Below are 15936 nucleotides of genomic sequence, written 5' to 3'. Positions count from 1 at the left end.
ATATGAGAAAACAGTGATGGCTGAGGACTAGCATAAAGCTGTAGCATGAAGTGCACTAGTAACCAATAAAGGCAACACAACACAGTCACTAGGACAGGTACAGTTCTTGAAACAAACCAAATGTTTTAGCCCGACTGGCCAATATGATTCTTTTCTGGGGACAAGACAACTTTGAGCTGTGCTGTCCCTATAGGTGAGGGAACAAGAGTGGAATGTATTGGACAATTAGTGTCAAGTATTCCCAGCACCTGGCCATGCAATTTCACCAGCCTTTGTTTTCTCACCTGTAGAACACCCATATTCCAGCTCCCAGGGCTGGAGGTGTCAAAGTCGAGAGAGCTGGTGGAGGTGCTTGTGCAAACAAGGGAGGCTGTCACACACAGCAGACCTCAACAGCTGCACTTGGACTCTCCAGGAAAGACACCCACTGTTCCTGACAGCTGTGCCCAAGTCTCTGGAGTCATCAGCAACACAACTAAGCAGCAATGACCGAAGTCCTATCCACATGTATGACAGACACAGGGAGCACAGACTGCCCTGCTCTGTTTTCATCTTTGCTGGTTCACTGCATCACCAACCGGGTTTCTCAGAAAATGAGAAGGCTAGGGGCTGGCACAATGGCTCAACTGGCTAATCATCTGCCTGCAAGTGCTAGCATCCCATATTGGCACCAGTTTGTGTCCCAACAGTTCCACTTCCACTTCCAATCCAGCTCCCTGCTTGTGACCTGAGGGGAAAAAAAAGTGCGGGATGGCCCAAAGCCTCAAGACTCTGCACCTGCATAGGAGATCTGGCAAAGGCTCCTGGCTTCAGATCAGCTCAGTACAGCTGTTGTAGCCATTTGGGAAGTGAAACAATAGATGGAAGATCGTCTCTCTATAAATCTACTTTTCCAATAAAAAAAGGACATCTTAAAAAAAAAAGAAAGAGGAAAAGAAGGGAGGAGAGGAGAGAAGAGAGAGGGAGGACAGGGGGAGGGGAGGAGAGCAGGGTAAAAGAGAGAAGTGAAGGGGAAGATAGGCAAGGAGAGGAGAGGCTACGAGTGATTTCCTGAATGGCATGGCTCTGACGGCAAGGTCAGGTCCTTTCTTTCTGTACTGCCCTCACCACCAAACAAAAGCATCTGGATTGAAGATAGCATAGTTACGAAAAGTTAGAATGAGTCCAGAAAGGTCCAGACATTCTAGAGCCAAAGGTTGTGTGTTTTCCACCTAGATTCCCACAATCACTAAGCTCTAAACCAATCATGTGTTAATGGCCCACAGCCACAACATTCGATTATATACTGTCTCTGGCTGCTTTTGAACTACAAAGCAAGAAGTAAGCAGCCGTGATGGATTCCACATGACCCACAAACCAAAGGTATTTACTCTAGAAAAGTCTGATACTTGATCCTGGGCAGCGGTGACCCATAAAATAAATAATACATTCACCACAACTCATGTCTTTCCAGAACAGCTTGGTGTGATGGATGGTCAGTTACATTCATAGTCTGAGGGCCAATGTAGAAACAAAAACAGAACAAAACAGAAAAATTCTTATTCCTTAATCTGAGGGGCAGAGAGATGGAGGGAGAGCTTCTGAGCGCTGGTTTACTTCCCAAATGTCTGCAGTGCTTAGGGCTGAGAACTTTCCTGTGCGGGTGGGCAGGACCCCAACCACCCAAGTCCTTACCTGCTGCCCCTGCCCCAACCCACATCAGGAAACTGAATAGAATCTCTCTATATGGGATAAAGGCACCTTAACTGAGAGGTTAAACCTGCTCCCTAGGGCCATTCAAATGGTAGAGGTGTATCCTAAAACTGATGCCAACTTTGGAAATGAAAAAAAGACCTAATGAAGAAAAGAGAACCACTTACTGCTAGTCCTGCATTAAGTAACAGCAGCCATCCGTTTCCTCTGGGATGACTGGGAGTCATGGCCAGGAACAGCCATTACTGGCCTGTGCTAGGTAATGACATCCCCAGGGGCTACCCAAATTCAATGTGTCCCGGTCTTGCAACAAGCAGCAGTCCAGATTATAATTATAACTTTGGCATCTCCTCTGTGTGGTTCTTTGTCTTCCTCCTCCATTCCTGGCTACTGTCATTTCTGCATCTAGTCACCAGTTCTCCCAACATACCCTCTATTTACTACTGCTAATTGCCTGTGGGCTAGAAAAGCAAATACAACTAAATTGTGTTAGAACTCTCTATGAAGCAGGCAGCCCTGTAGAACAAGCCTGTAGGAAAAGCCCGCAGCTCTCCCACCACACACATCCCTGACAGCTTGAAGTCCTGCCTTACATTAACCTGGTGCCTGGCTCTTAGCAGCCATTTCATGTATACATTCAGGAGACAAATGCCCGAGCCTTGGGAGACCAGGACTCGCTCTCTGAGGCCTTTGCCTGCTTACTTTCAGGGCTGTGCCCTAACCCGGTTGGAGGAGGGTACACCAAGGAGATATGTGAAATAGGTGAACTGACCTTTAATTCAAGAAAACAGCGTCCCCTCCTTGAACAATGTGGGACCAAGAGGTGTGTAAAGAAACTACGTTTTCCCAACACCTCCACTAGTAAGTGACAGCCTGTGAGCTGGGAAAAGATGCAGCCATACTAAACACCATGTGCTTCAAACCCATACTGAAACCACCAAAAGCTCCCAATAAAAAGCAAGGCAGCCTGCTAGCCAAAGGCTGCTTACAGCCCAGGCCTCCCAGGAGCAATGCAAGTACTTCTCCAGTAAAGATCTATCCCTCAGTCAACTCAAAACCTGAGAAATAAGTGGAGGGGGGGCCTCCCTGAGACAAACTGTTCATGTTCCCTTCACCCTGCCCCCAACAAGGCAAAAGAAAGACTCCTTTTCCTTGTTTCAGCTGGGGAAACTGCAGTTCTTGGGGTTAAACAGGGGCTCTCACCAAGGACCCATCTCCCCGCATGAGTCCTTGCTGCTGAGTGGCTGGATCCACGAAGAGAGTGGCAGAGACCAAACCCCCAATACGCCTGACACCAGCCAGCTCCTGCCTCCTCCATTCCCCACACCCGGCCCCAAACCCCATCACCTTGCCCTGCTTGCTCTCTAAAGGCTCCCTCACTGAACTCAGACACTCGGGAGCTGTCACTCATAACAAGGAAGTGTGCAGGACCCATGCCTCAGTGATGATGAGGACAACAGTGTATTGCCCTGTTTAGGCTCTGCCACTCCCACCTGCCCTTCCCAATCTGGGGAACCCTAGTCATGTTTGCTTTTCTCTGCCAACCTGGAGGCTTCATGTGTTTATCTCTGTAACTGGGTATCTGTCCAGACACCCACACGAGACTGCTGACACTGTGACTGGCAGAACAGCATATCAAAGGGCAGACAGTGCTAATACAACCACCAGAAAGTGAGAACTCTGCCGTGGAGAAGACTTGGGAAGCATGGCATCTGAGTGGCTCAGATAAAGGCCAAGGGGCTCCCAGGCAGTGTTACGGCGAGGACAGCCTGCATGTCCAGGGCTGGCTGCACAACTTTGCTGGGAAGTTAGGCATGGGACCAGAAAGAAATTTTAAGGGTAGGTTGGTAAGTTTTAGAATCTTGGAGCTCCAGAATTGGGTTTCACCCTGGAGGATCTGGCAAGCCCCTGAAGTTTCTGAGGAAAAGCTGTGTGGGCATCATATCACCACGGTAAACAAGCCACTCTGGTGGTGACACAGGTGAGGGCTCAGCTCGGAGGCCCACGAGCCCAGGGATTGGTCCTAAGCTTTCTGTTCCTCTAAAGCAGGAGTGGGGAATCTTAATCCGTTAAGGAACAGTTAAATATTTACATCATCATCTGTGGGCCACACAAATTTGCCAACTTAAAATAATCTGTTATAGTTTATTGGATCTTGAGTCCCACCTGTGGTTGCCGTGGCAGAGCCAGAATAAATGACTAGTGGGCCTTATGGGACCATTAGACCAGATGTTCTCCACCCTAGTTCCAAGCAAAGACCAAGAACCATGATCATTCTGTCATTCATTTTGGTAATCTACACTATACTTCCAGCTATGAGTTTCTAGCACTAACAAGAATGAGCTTCTCCAGGCTGGTAACCCACGTCTAATGCAATTCTCTTCACCTGACAAGAGGCTCAGAAGGGCAAAGGAACCGAACCTTGGTGGGAAGGAAGGATTCCCAACAGAAGCATTCTGGAGCTTCCTAGAGCTGGGGAAGATGGTAAGATGCAGGTCAGAGTGACGGCCTGAGCTTGGGGAGGTGACAATGTGCTAAGTCTAAAGCAAAGTCTGTAAGTCTTCCTAAGAGTTTCAGAAGCCAAAAATCAAGAAATGACTCCGTTAGTGCTAATTTACTAAACAATAACAGCAACAACAACAAACTGTGGTTCTAGTCCAGCATATTACCTCTATATCTATATAAAACATATGCTATGTTGTATCTAAGCATAAATATGTCTTCCCACTAATACAGACAAAGTCAATGTATTCAGCCTGGGGCCCCATGAGCCTCAGGGACTACTAGGTTGCTGGGTCAGCTGCAGGCATACCACTTTTCATTCAATTCCCAAGTGGCCTGCCCGTGGCAGGGCAGCTAGTCTGAGAACAGTGCTGGCTGCACCTATCTCAGCAGGCTCATCCCACTGTGGCCCATCAGCAAGTCAGCTAACCCAGACTTCTGGCTTGGATGACAGCCAACTGTCAGCAATGGGCAGAATCCAGCTACAGTGCCTAGCATTAACCATCATTTGGTGAGTGAAGGTGAATCCCTAAAGTCCGTCATAATCTAACAACAATCCCCAGGCCACGCTTTGGGGACTGACTCACACTTCAAAGTTCTGTACTACATGTATTAGAACCATCAAACACCAGTTTTCAGTTGGATAAGTGCCCCAAGAACCCCTGGTCCTCTGATGGAGAATACTTAATACTTCATCTGCCTTCATAAGACAAGATCCAAAGCTGGTCTTGGAGCAGTTTAGCCAGCTCTAATATAAAATCCATTGAACCATCTCAAAACACTTTATAATGACTATTTCTCTCTCTCTCTTTTTTTTTAAGATTTATTTTACTTGAAAGTCACACAGAGGGAGAGAGCTTCACTCCCCCAAGTAGCATTAAAGACTGGTCTGAAGCTGGGAGCCAGGATCTTCTTATGGGTCTCCAGTGTGTATGCAGGAAACCCAAGGCCTTAGGCCATCCTACACTACTTTCCCAGCCCATTAGCAGGGAGCTGCAAAGTGCAACAGCTGGGACATGAACCAGCGCCCATAAGAGATGCAGGCATCATAGGCAAAGGCTTAACCATGGCACCAGCCCCTCAACTGCCTTTTAAAGATTTATTTAGGGAACTAGCACCATGGTGTATTAGGTGCCTCTTCTTGTGGAACCAGCATCCAGATCGCTAGAGGATGGCTCAGGTCCTTGGGCCCCTGCACACATGTGGGAGATCCAGAAGAAGATCCTGGCTCCAGATTGGCTTAACTGAACTCCAGACCATTGCGGCCATTTAGAATAGAATATTTCTCTTTTGTCTCTTCCCTCTGTCAGTCTTTCAAGTAAATCAAAAATAAATGTATCCATTCATTTGAAAGGCAAGAATGGGGGCCAATGCTATGACATAGCAGTTTAAGCTGCTGTCTGCAATACTGGGATCCCCTGTAGGTACAGGTTCAAGTTGTGGCTGCTCCACTTCCACTCCAGCTCCCAGCTAATGCACCTAGAAAGTCAGTGAAGGATGGCCCAAATGCTTGGGCCCTTGAACCCAAGGAGGCTTGGATGGAATTCCAGGCTTCTAGTTTTGGCCTGGCCCAGACGTAGCTTTTGCAGCCATTAGGGAGTCTTCGAGAAGATGGAAGATCTGTCTCATTCATTGTAATCAGCTTTCAAATAAATAAAATCTAAAAAAAAAAAAAAAAAAAAGAAGAAGGGCAAAGTGACAAAGATCTTCCATTAGTTCTTTCACTCCTCTAATGGCTGGAGCTGGTTCAGGCCGAAGGCAGAAGTCAAGAAGTCCATCTAGTCCTCCTATGTGATGGCAAGGCCCAAATGTATGGGCCATCACCTGCTTCGTTCCCAGGAGCATAAGAGCGACTTGATCTGAAGTGAAGCAGCCTGTAGCCAGTACTGTGGCTCAACAGGCTAATCCTACACACTCAGTCACCAGCACCACCATATGGGTGCTGGTTCATGTCCCAGTTGCTCTACTTTCAATCCAGTTCCCTATTTAGAGCCTGAGAAGGTAGAAGATAGCCCAAGTCCTTGGGTCTCATAAAGTCGGCCCGAAAGAAGCTACTGCCTCCTGGCTTTGGATGGCTCAGCTCCAGCCCTTGTGAAAAGAACTTCTTTCTATCTCTCATTATCTCTGTAAATACACCTTTCATATAAAAATAAATCTTTAAAAAAAAAAAAGTCGAGCAGCCAAAACTCAAACCACCCTTTTGATACAGGATCCTGGCTTCACAAGTGGTGACTTAACTCACTGCACCACAGCAGCAGCTCCCAAAATTCAACGTAATCAACTCCTTACCAGATGTCACGGACACCAGCATGCTTGGTAGAAATTCTTAAAGGCTTCAATTGTATATGTAACATTTTAAGAAATTCAGTATTACTGAGTCCAGCACAATGGCTCAGTAGCTAAATCCTTGCCTTTCACACGCCAAGATCCCATACGGTTGCTGGTTCATGTCCTGGCTGCTCTACTTCCCATCCAGCTCCCTGCTTGTGGCCTGGAAAGCAGTCGAGGATGGCTCAAAGCCTTGGGACCCTGCACCCACATGGAAGACCCTGAAGAAGCTCTTGGTTCCTGGTTTCAGATCAGATCAGCTCTAGCTATCACAGCCACTTGGGGGAATGAACCAGGGGATAGAAGATCTTTCTGTCTCTCCTTCTCTCTGTAAACCTGCCTTTCCAATAAAAATAAAATAAAAAACAAAAAGAAAAGAAATTCAGCATTATTTTGAACTGCTCCTGGGGTCTGATATCCTCTTAAACCTGCCTTAAGCATTGAATGCCACCATTAAACTACTTCATACCACTGCTAAATAACTTAGTCTACCTTTAAACAATCACTTAAGATATTAACTTAAAGAGGGGGGTGCATAACTCTCAATTGAGATCCACTCTAATGAATATACAAGCCTGCTATGGCGGAAACTGTCCTGTCCCAATATGGCACGTGCTGCTTTAGCACTTCTTACCTAGAATGACAGGCTCAAAATGCACAACATTCACAAGCAACCCTGCACTTCAAAAATGGCTCTAGAAATGAATCAGGTCAAACCAAAAATCCATTTTTCTGAGTTTACTTTGTATCAGGAACCAAAAGGATTGCAAAATTTATGCCCACTTTTAGAGGGTTTCCACAAATACAAAGACTGAGCCATGAATCACTATGTTTGAGATACTTCACGAGAAAACTTGATGAGTCACCACACTTCTGCAAGGTAAGGGTGTGGTTCAAAGAGTGCTGGAGGAAAGGCCCTTATCTTGTGAGTCACAGGTGCCAGCCAGGCAGGCGCTCAGGCAGGCAGAGCCCGCTCGCCTCCCAGGCTCTTCCCACCGTCTGCGCCGGGTCTCCCTCTTCCTGCCTACACAGCTTGTTTCTGTCACACTCAAGCTTCGACACAAAGTGGGGAGGATAAGAAGCCTATGCAGACTCAAGAAATAGGAAGTAGTTAGGAAGCTAGATTTCCTTCTTGCCCAGCACCAGTCACCTCACAAAACCCATTCATGGACATACTCACACTCCCAACACTGACCTTTCAGAAACAAAATCTGGGATGGAGCTCATGGAGACTAACAGTTCCTCCGCTTACTACAGACTATTTCACTACAACTGGCTATTTTAGCCCTCATGGCATTACAGATCTATTTAAAAATATACCCAGTTGGGGGGTAATATTGTTGTACCACCTACAAAGTCAGCATCCCTTATGAGCACCAGTTCACACCTCGACTTTTTCATTTCCAACCCCCTCTCTGCTAATGGCCTGGGAAAGCAGCAGGCAATACAGGTGCTTGGCCTCCCACCACCCATGTGCCATCTGCAAGAAGCTCCTGACTCCTGGCTTCTGCCTGGCCAGTTCTGGTTGCTGTGGCCATCTGCAGTGAACCAGTGGATGAAGATCTCTCTGTAACCATGATTTCCAAATAAAAAAATATTTAAAATAAATAAAAAATATATACACACATCCACAAACATGTTGAAAAGGTTGGGAGAGCAGCAGACCACAAATATGTGTAACATGCTCTACTAGCATATATTGCAATGACAAAATTTTAGATAAAGAGAGCTGGGCACCAACTGGCTCCCCATTAAGTTTGAGCCCAGCACAGCACTTCTATCCTCTGCTGCTGAGATGGAATCAAGGTTAGGCACAGCCAGGATTCACACACAGCTCTACTGGCCATCAGGGACTGCCCCGAGACCAGTGCTGAGAGGGGTAGGGAAAACACAAGTTCTACTTCCTCCCTCACCGGTTTTCAGCAGAAATCACTCCAATTATGCTTTGGCATTTTCATGTACAAAGCAAGGGGACTAAACTAGACGTAATTTCTATGACTCTTTGTTAAAACTTTAGAAGTGGAATCTAAGCAAGTTTTCCTTCCACCAGCTCCTAGGAGGGAAAAAAATGGAGCACTCCTTCTTCCAGTAGCCATTTCACTTCTGCTGCCTTGCTCAGAGTGTGACACCAGGCTTCCTCACACACACGTAAACTACAGCTCTCTGCAAAGAGACTGTGAGGACTAGCTGACGTGTTCCCAACTCCGGGCCAGCTTGTTCGACAAAGTGAAGAGATTAAGTTCAAGGAGTCAATGGGTCTTTCACAACATGTTTAGAGGGGGCTAGCTTGCTCTAAGTAAATGACACCTCCTGCACAGTTTAATTAGCTGAAAGCCTGCCATCACCCAACATGCACGCCTTGCAAGAAGCTAATAACCCAGGAGCAAACTCTTCATAAAGGCAACAATTAATTATTGTTTCATCTCTGTACTAAATAATTGTCAATGAGTGTGTCCCTCTCACAGCTCATGAAAGCCCAAGTAACCGAGGGCATGATCTCATGCGACACTGAACTGGATTACTGCCTTCTGGCCTCTCAGGGAAGGTCCCAAGCTGGACACTATGCTCGACTGGTGCTCCCAACCCAACCACGTTTGGTGCAGGATGGGGCCCTGACTCTTAGTGTCTACCATCCTCCCCTCCCCCCCCATGCTGGCCTACACTGCAGACAAGCTTCATCCTGTGTCCTCTGCACATCTACTCTATCTTGCACAATTGGTACATGGAAGATTTGCCTAAATTAATCTTTCCAGGAAGTGGTGGAGACAGGACATATCACCAGAGCCTGCTCCTACCCCCAGAGCCTTCTGTTAACCATTTCATTTTTTTAAAATAGCTAGAAAACAAAGGGGAAGGGGTGCTGAGGTTTCCACCAGTGATCCTGGGGTACTTACAGCTTAGCTATCTTGCTCACACATGCCTATGCAGAGATGGTGCTACTGGGCGGCATTCAGCGGTCACAGGCCTGAATGTCTGCATTTTGGACTCTTAAGGTAGAGCCCTGGCTGATCCTCCTAACTTAGGAGGCTGAAAAACTAAGAAGCCTCTGCCAGGAGAGTCACCTTAAGATTGGATTCCTAAAATCTCCTTCTGCTGTTGAAAGACTTCCTGTGGGGCCAAGTACCCAACTGCAAGACTCTGTTTTTCCTTAGAGAAAGCCCACCCATGCTAGGCAGAGACCGACCACCAGAGGTTCCCACCTGAGGGTATTGCAAATGGCATTTGCCCCACATTGTGCCACAGGCAGACCTGTAGCCACTACTGTGACATCACCCAGGCCAGAGCCTGGCTTTTCCTAGGGACTAATGGCAGAAGTGTTTATAGGGCTGTGAAAGAACAGTGGAGGGAGAGAGAACGCTATCAGGTGTCGACAAAGGGAGCCATGCGGTATTCAGGTCTCTGCCGCTCCCCCACACTGCAGATACTGCTAAGTGGCGACACAAGGCTACAGCCTGGAATGCTAAGAATTAGGTGGTAGCATGTGCTACAAGAACACAGCCTCTACCTACAAGGTGAGGGGTGTCTGGTACCTGCAGAAGGGCTTCAGCAATAGATGAGAAACTGATGCTAAATGAAACACTTGGCCATGGAGCCAAAAGGCCAGAACCCTGACACTCACTAGTCTCACCATCAACAGGCAGTTCTCCTCCCTGCGCCTCGGTTTCCTCATTCTATAAAACAAAGGGAAACATCAAGTTCGTGGTTAAGGTCCCTGGTGGGCTGTTCTCAAGAGCTAATCCAAATTTCTTCATTTCTGTTTAGATTTTAGACCTATACTGAAAGCTCTTAGTTTCCCTGTCTCTGTCCTTGCTAATGTATTAAAAAGCAAACCATCAGTTGCCATCTCTGCTAGCAGCTTTCCTGCATACGTTCACCATGTTCATCCCCGCCTCCTCTAAATCAAGGATGGCATGGAGCTGCTTTTCCTTTTGCTCACTCATTGAAGCTTCAGAAGAGAACAAGCTCTGTCGGGACCAACGCAGCACTATAACAAGCTGAGGTTCCACCTGAGGGGCCAGTAGCCCAGCTGGGCACTAGCTTGTGTCCCAGCTGCTCTACTTCCAATCCACCTCACTACTTACAGCCTGAGACAGCAGCAGAGGATGGCTCAAGTCCTTGGGACTCTGTTCATGGGAAGAAAACTACTGGCTTTGGACTGGTTCAGCTCTGGCAATTGTGGCTATTGGGGAGTGAACCAGTGGACAGAAGAGCTATGCTTGTCTCTGCAAACCTGCCTTCCAATAAATTTTTTTTTCTAAAAGAAAAAGCATGGTCAAAAGACGTCAAACATTACAGAGTGATGAATGAGAGAAGTCTTGAAAACCTAAAGATAAATATTGCTGTTTCTCAATATGTAAATGTATTAACAGCCAAGATCTATTCTGAGTTTTACAACCTGGCCAGGTTCTCATTTTTGCAACAGATGAGGCTTGGAGAGGTTAACTGACTTGCTCAGTCACACAGCAAGGAAGTGGCAAAGCCTGCATCTTCGGCCCAGCAGCTCAGTCCTTCCTGCACCATTGATCATTATCTTCCTAACCAACCTGTCTTTCTGGACTTTCTGCTACTATGGCTTGGTTTAGAAACATACACTTTTTACAAACCAAGATCAAGATGTGCTGCCACACACTGTGGTCTGAAGCATTTGTGGCACATGAGGCTCACCTGGCTTGGGCAAGAAGCTGATCCCTGGGAAGGCATTCCATTCCAAATGACCCTGAACAGGAGATGGTCAGGTCTCTGGCAGAGTTCTGCTGCCAAGTCTCTCCAGGCTGCGGAGGCAGCGGAGGGGAGGAGACCACACAGAGGGAATTCCGCTAGCGCTTCAGGCGTCTGGGGTGCATGACTGAGTTAAGACATACACCTCACAACTGACAGCTGTGAATGATCCGGCCGCTTGTCTCTGGAAATCTGATTCCGAATAGGAAAGCTAATGATTAAAATACGTGGAAAGGAACTAGAGGCAACCTGGCATTAGCTCCGCCTTCTCTTCAAACAGGTCAATATTGAGGCATCACCCTTTTCTTTCTACTTCCTACGCTTCTGCTTTTCATAGGTAGCAGGATGTGTATGTGTTTAGATATTTCTAGATTTGGTAATCTGGATAATGATTCGTTTCGTACATACATTGCCCAATTAGATACCTTGTCACCTTCTCATAATGTTAACACCAGGAAGACCCTTCACCCATGGGACTGCACTGTTTTTCTGCCACTACAATCCCAAGTTAGATGGTCTACAGCAAGACAGACATATTGGCCAAGTCACAGCCATTTATTTCTATCTAGTTTTAAGGCAAGGTACAGGGAGGACATGCAAAGTGTTTAAAGGAAACAGATCTACAGGGAAAACGGTAGCTCATTTTGTGCTTTTCTAGGGCACTGGGCCAACAGTAAAAACGCAGAGAAAAGGCTCAAAACTTGGCCATGTCTGCTCCAGACTGGGAACAAAATATCCCCTGCTGGATTTTGAAGACCTCTCTGCCACTTCAGCACCACACACCCAGAACACTGCCTGGAAGCACAGGCTTCCCTAACTGCTTTTATTGCTTTAATTAACCAAAGCTAGGTGGAACAGATTTACTCCGCCTCCATAATGCTACCGTTGCCAGCTCGAGGCTAACAGCAGCCCTCCACCTCTCAACTCAACTCCTGGGCCTGCACAATTAGCACCTTATTACATGCTGCTGGCCTCTCCTAATTATCACAGCTCAACTAAGCATTTTATTGCACTTTATTGTCTTGTTCATGCATTAGGTCAAGAGCCTGGGATCCCAATATTAAATCCTAAACTCCTGTTAGGTGCTGTTTGGCTTTCTTATCTCTTTAGGCTTAGGGTAGACTAGGGACTCACAGGCATGCAAATACTTGGACTGTTTGGAGAGCTTACAGAAGGCAGCTCTGGGCGTACGGCACATGACTGGAACCTGGCTTGCCACACATGCCAACCAACGGTCCACACTGGATCTAACAGCTTTCTTTGCCGGTTAGGGACCTTTCCTTGGCTACCTGAAGTTAAGCTCTATTCTGCTTTCCCGTCTATTAAGTGTCTGCTGAACCGACACATGTACTTTCCACCAGCATTGCACCCCGGGTTCCTCTAGAGAAAGGATTCAAGGGATGTAGGCCCAATGTTTAAACTGGCTCATCACTTTTGGAGTTAGAACCATAGTTCATAGGCAGTTGTCAATCCCGCAACATGGGCCTCCCTCCTTAAATACCCTGATGAATAAAATGGAGCCTGGGGGGAGACTGTACAAGGTTCTTTCAGGATTAAGCTTTATAAAGTGCTACGTTGCAAAACTCAGCAAATAAGCACTATGTAAAGAAAATTAAGAGTATAGACCTACAAAATAGCATGGCACCCAAACTCTGATGGGACAATAATTTAATAGAATAATGTACCATCTTCGGCTTCTTGATGTTTCTGGCAATCACAGAGAACTCCAAATTTGTGAGTTTTAAAAATATTGTGGACACAGCACGATAGCCTAGTGGCTAAAGTCCTTGCTTTGCATGTGCTGGGATCCTATATGAGCACCATGGGCAACAGTTTGTGTTTCCCACCCAGCTTCCTGCCTGTGACCTGGGAAAGCAATAGAGGACAGCCCAGGGTCATGGGACCCTGTACCCATGTGGGAGATCCAGAAGCTCCGGGCTCCAGATCGGCTCAGCTGTGGCTGTTGCAGCCAGTTAGGGAGTAAATCAGCGGACAGAAGATCTTTATCTCCTCTCTGTAAATCTTAAATATATATATATGTTCACAAACATATTTTGATATTGTACTGCAATATAGGTGATAAAAAATGGTCAGTCAATATTTCAACAGAAAAGATTAAGTGAAGGCATCACTGTTTTCACAGAGAATTTAAAACATTCCACTATTTACACTTTTCCTACCATCTGGCCTAACACACCACACATCACACTTGGAAAATCCTGCTGACCCTTGTCCAGCCAGGCATCCTTTGCCCATTGACAGGGGAACAATTCAAATACATGTTTTTGTTTTAAAACACATATCCAAAGGGCCCGGCTGCATGGCCTAGCAGCTAAGGTCCTCGCCTTAAACGTGCCAGGATCCCATATGGGCGCCAGTTCTAATCCCGGCAACTCCACTTCCCATCCAGCTCCCTGCTTGTGGCCTGGGAAAGCAGTGGATGGCCCAAAGTTTTGGGGTCCTGCACCCATGTGGGATACCTGGAAGAAGTTCCTGGATCCTGGCTTCGGATCGGCATAGCATCGGCCGTTGCGCTCACTTGGGGAGTGAATCATTGGACGGAAGATCTTCCTCTCTGTCTCTCCTCCTCTCTGTATATCTGCCTTTCCAATACATAAATAAATCTTTTTTAAAAAACCATATCAAAGGGTTTTTCGATAAAGAGGCCTCCAGTGTATCCAAACTCAGGCTTCCCCGTGTCCATTCTGAGGTGCCAATCTGCTGCCTCATTTAAAACCAGGGGTGGACAAGCTTTCTGTTGCCAAGAGCCATTTGGATATTTATAAGATAGTGGGCTGTATAAAATTATCAATTTTTAAATTGCCTGCTACAGAGTTACTGACTCTCTAGTCCTACCTGTGGTTGCCTCGGTAGGGATGAACTCAGCGACTTCACAAGCCTTCTGCAGTCTTTCAAGCTCCAGGCATTCCCTTCCCATTTTAAAGCCTCAATCCCTAAATCTGCCAGCCACTGCGCTCCCATGTCCAGGGTCTCTTGTTCTCCTGAAGTGTGCAGCCGCCCAGCCACACACAGGTGTTGCCGGGCCACCACAGGTGGGGGCTCCGTGCCTTCATTAGGGAGGGAGCCCTTGCGGCTTCACCTCTCCCAGCTGAACTGGAAGGCAAAGCCCAACCGCACAAGAAGTCTTTTCTCCCCAGGAGCATCTGCAGGGAGCCACGTAGACACCAGAAACGAACAGAGTCCAGTCTAGTAAGGATCATGACCCATCCATTTCGGAGATCAACAGTTTGGGACACAAGAACCAAAAAATGCAACGTGGGCAGGCACTTCCTCTCAGAACCCCTTCTCATAGCGCCTCCCAACGCCTCACTTCCCCCAGATATTCCCGCCACAGCTCCGGGGTACTGTCCGCCCTGGAGCCTTCCCCTTTGCCCAGGACCGTGGCCTCTGTGGGTAGCAGGTGGCGTTTCACGTGCCTAAGTACTCCAACACTAGCACAAAGCTCATTCCTAGCAGGTTCCCAAGAGAGTCAGTACTTGAGGCTATCATCTGAAAAACATTAACCATAATCTGTTGCCTCAAAGTCACTTTCGCTTTTGAGAAGAGGGAGGCCCCTCCGAGGTAGGACTGAGGCAAAGGGAGCCAGACTGCCCTCCAACTTCAGTCAGCTTGGGCTTGTTCGCTTGCTCCCTGTTTTTATACCCGCGTGACGGCTCCATAACCTGCAGGGGGACCCTGCCTGCCCCTGCCTGGATGAGTTCCTCCGTGACCCCCAACTTCACCTTGCCGGTGTCCTCTGGAGATAGACAAAGCCCACTCACTACCTGTCGTCCCACTCGGCTACTGCAGGGGCTGGCTTTAAAGAAAAAAAAAAAAATTCTTTCCCCTCCCTTCTTCTAGGCAGCCGGCTACAGCTCCCAGCGCTCACCACCTACCGCCCCCCCCCCCAATTTAGGCAAGGAGTCCCCGGTGGGAAGCGCAGGGAGGGGGGGAAGGACCAACAACCCTTCCCTTACACGGTCTTTAGGAGTAGGCTCTAGCAGCCGCCCCAGGTGGAAAGAGACCGTGCAAGGTCCTAGGTCAGCGCGCTCCACGAGGAAGGAAGGAAGGAAAGAGAGAAAGAAAAAAAAAAAACTCCTCCTGGGGTGGAGACGCTCCGGGACCCCCTCCTCCAGGCCACAGACCCTTCCCCTCGAGAATGACCTAGAAACAGAGCTTCCAAGCCTTTCTCCCCTCTCTCCTCCAACCACTCCTAGGACTGGGGAAGCGGGAGGGGGAGCGAGCAGACGGCCCCCCCACACCCCGCCAATCACGACACCCGCCTCCCCTCGCTCGGGGCGCGCTCTCTTCTCTCTTTCGACTTCTAACTCTGAGAAAACTGCGCCGCGCGCCTCTCCCACCGCCCAGTTCCCCCAGCCCCGGGCCCCTCGCCTCACCCCAGCTTCCTCAAGCCAAACCTCAGTTTCCAATCCCAACTGACCGTGAAGCCGGAGGCAGTTCCCCTGTCCCAGGCCCCCGGTGGGGCTCCCGCCGCCGCCTCCCTCTGCAGTCCCCGACCCGGGATCCGGTCTCGGGCTGCGGCGATGGCTTCCCGGCACCCGGCGCCGCGGCTCCCTGGACGCGGCCAGACACGAGGCGGCGCACAGGAGAAGCCCATGGAGCTCCAGGCGGTAGCGGCGGTGGCGGCGGCCGCGGCAGCTTCAGGAGAGCGGCCGCCGCGCAGGCTGATGACGC

General features: G+C 48.3%; 1 protein-coding gene across 3 annotated transcripts in view; it reads right to left on the bottom strand.

Annotated features, from left to right (window-relative positions):
• The window catches only part of ZDHHC3 (zinc finger DHHC-type palmitoyltransferase 3), a 50107-nt gene extending 34208 nt beyond the window's left edge, over nucleotides 1-15899 (bottom strand). The window contains exon 1 of one of the 3 annotated variants that reach the window (XM_040994337.1): nucleotides 15683-15899. The gene's annotated coding sequence lies outside the window, so the exon portion shown is untranslated. The remainder of the gene's footprint in view (nucleotides 1-15682) is intronic. The other 2 variants (XM_040994339.1, XM_040994338.1) reach the window with 2 other exon arrangements.
• Between the last annotated feature and the right edge of the window lie 37 nt (nucleotides 15900-15936).

Source organism: Ochotona curzoniae, unplaced genomic scaffold (assembly GCF_017591425.1).
Source record: "Ochotona curzoniae isolate NIBS_2020 unplaced genomic scaffold, NIBS_Ocur_1.0 contig_908, whole genome shotgun sequence".
NCBI lineage: Eukaryota > Metazoa > Chordata > Mammalia > Lagomorpha > Ochotonidae > Ochotona > Ochotona curzoniae.
Note: the sequence above shows the minus strand (reverse complement) of the source record. Positions and strands in the feature narration are given on the sequence as shown.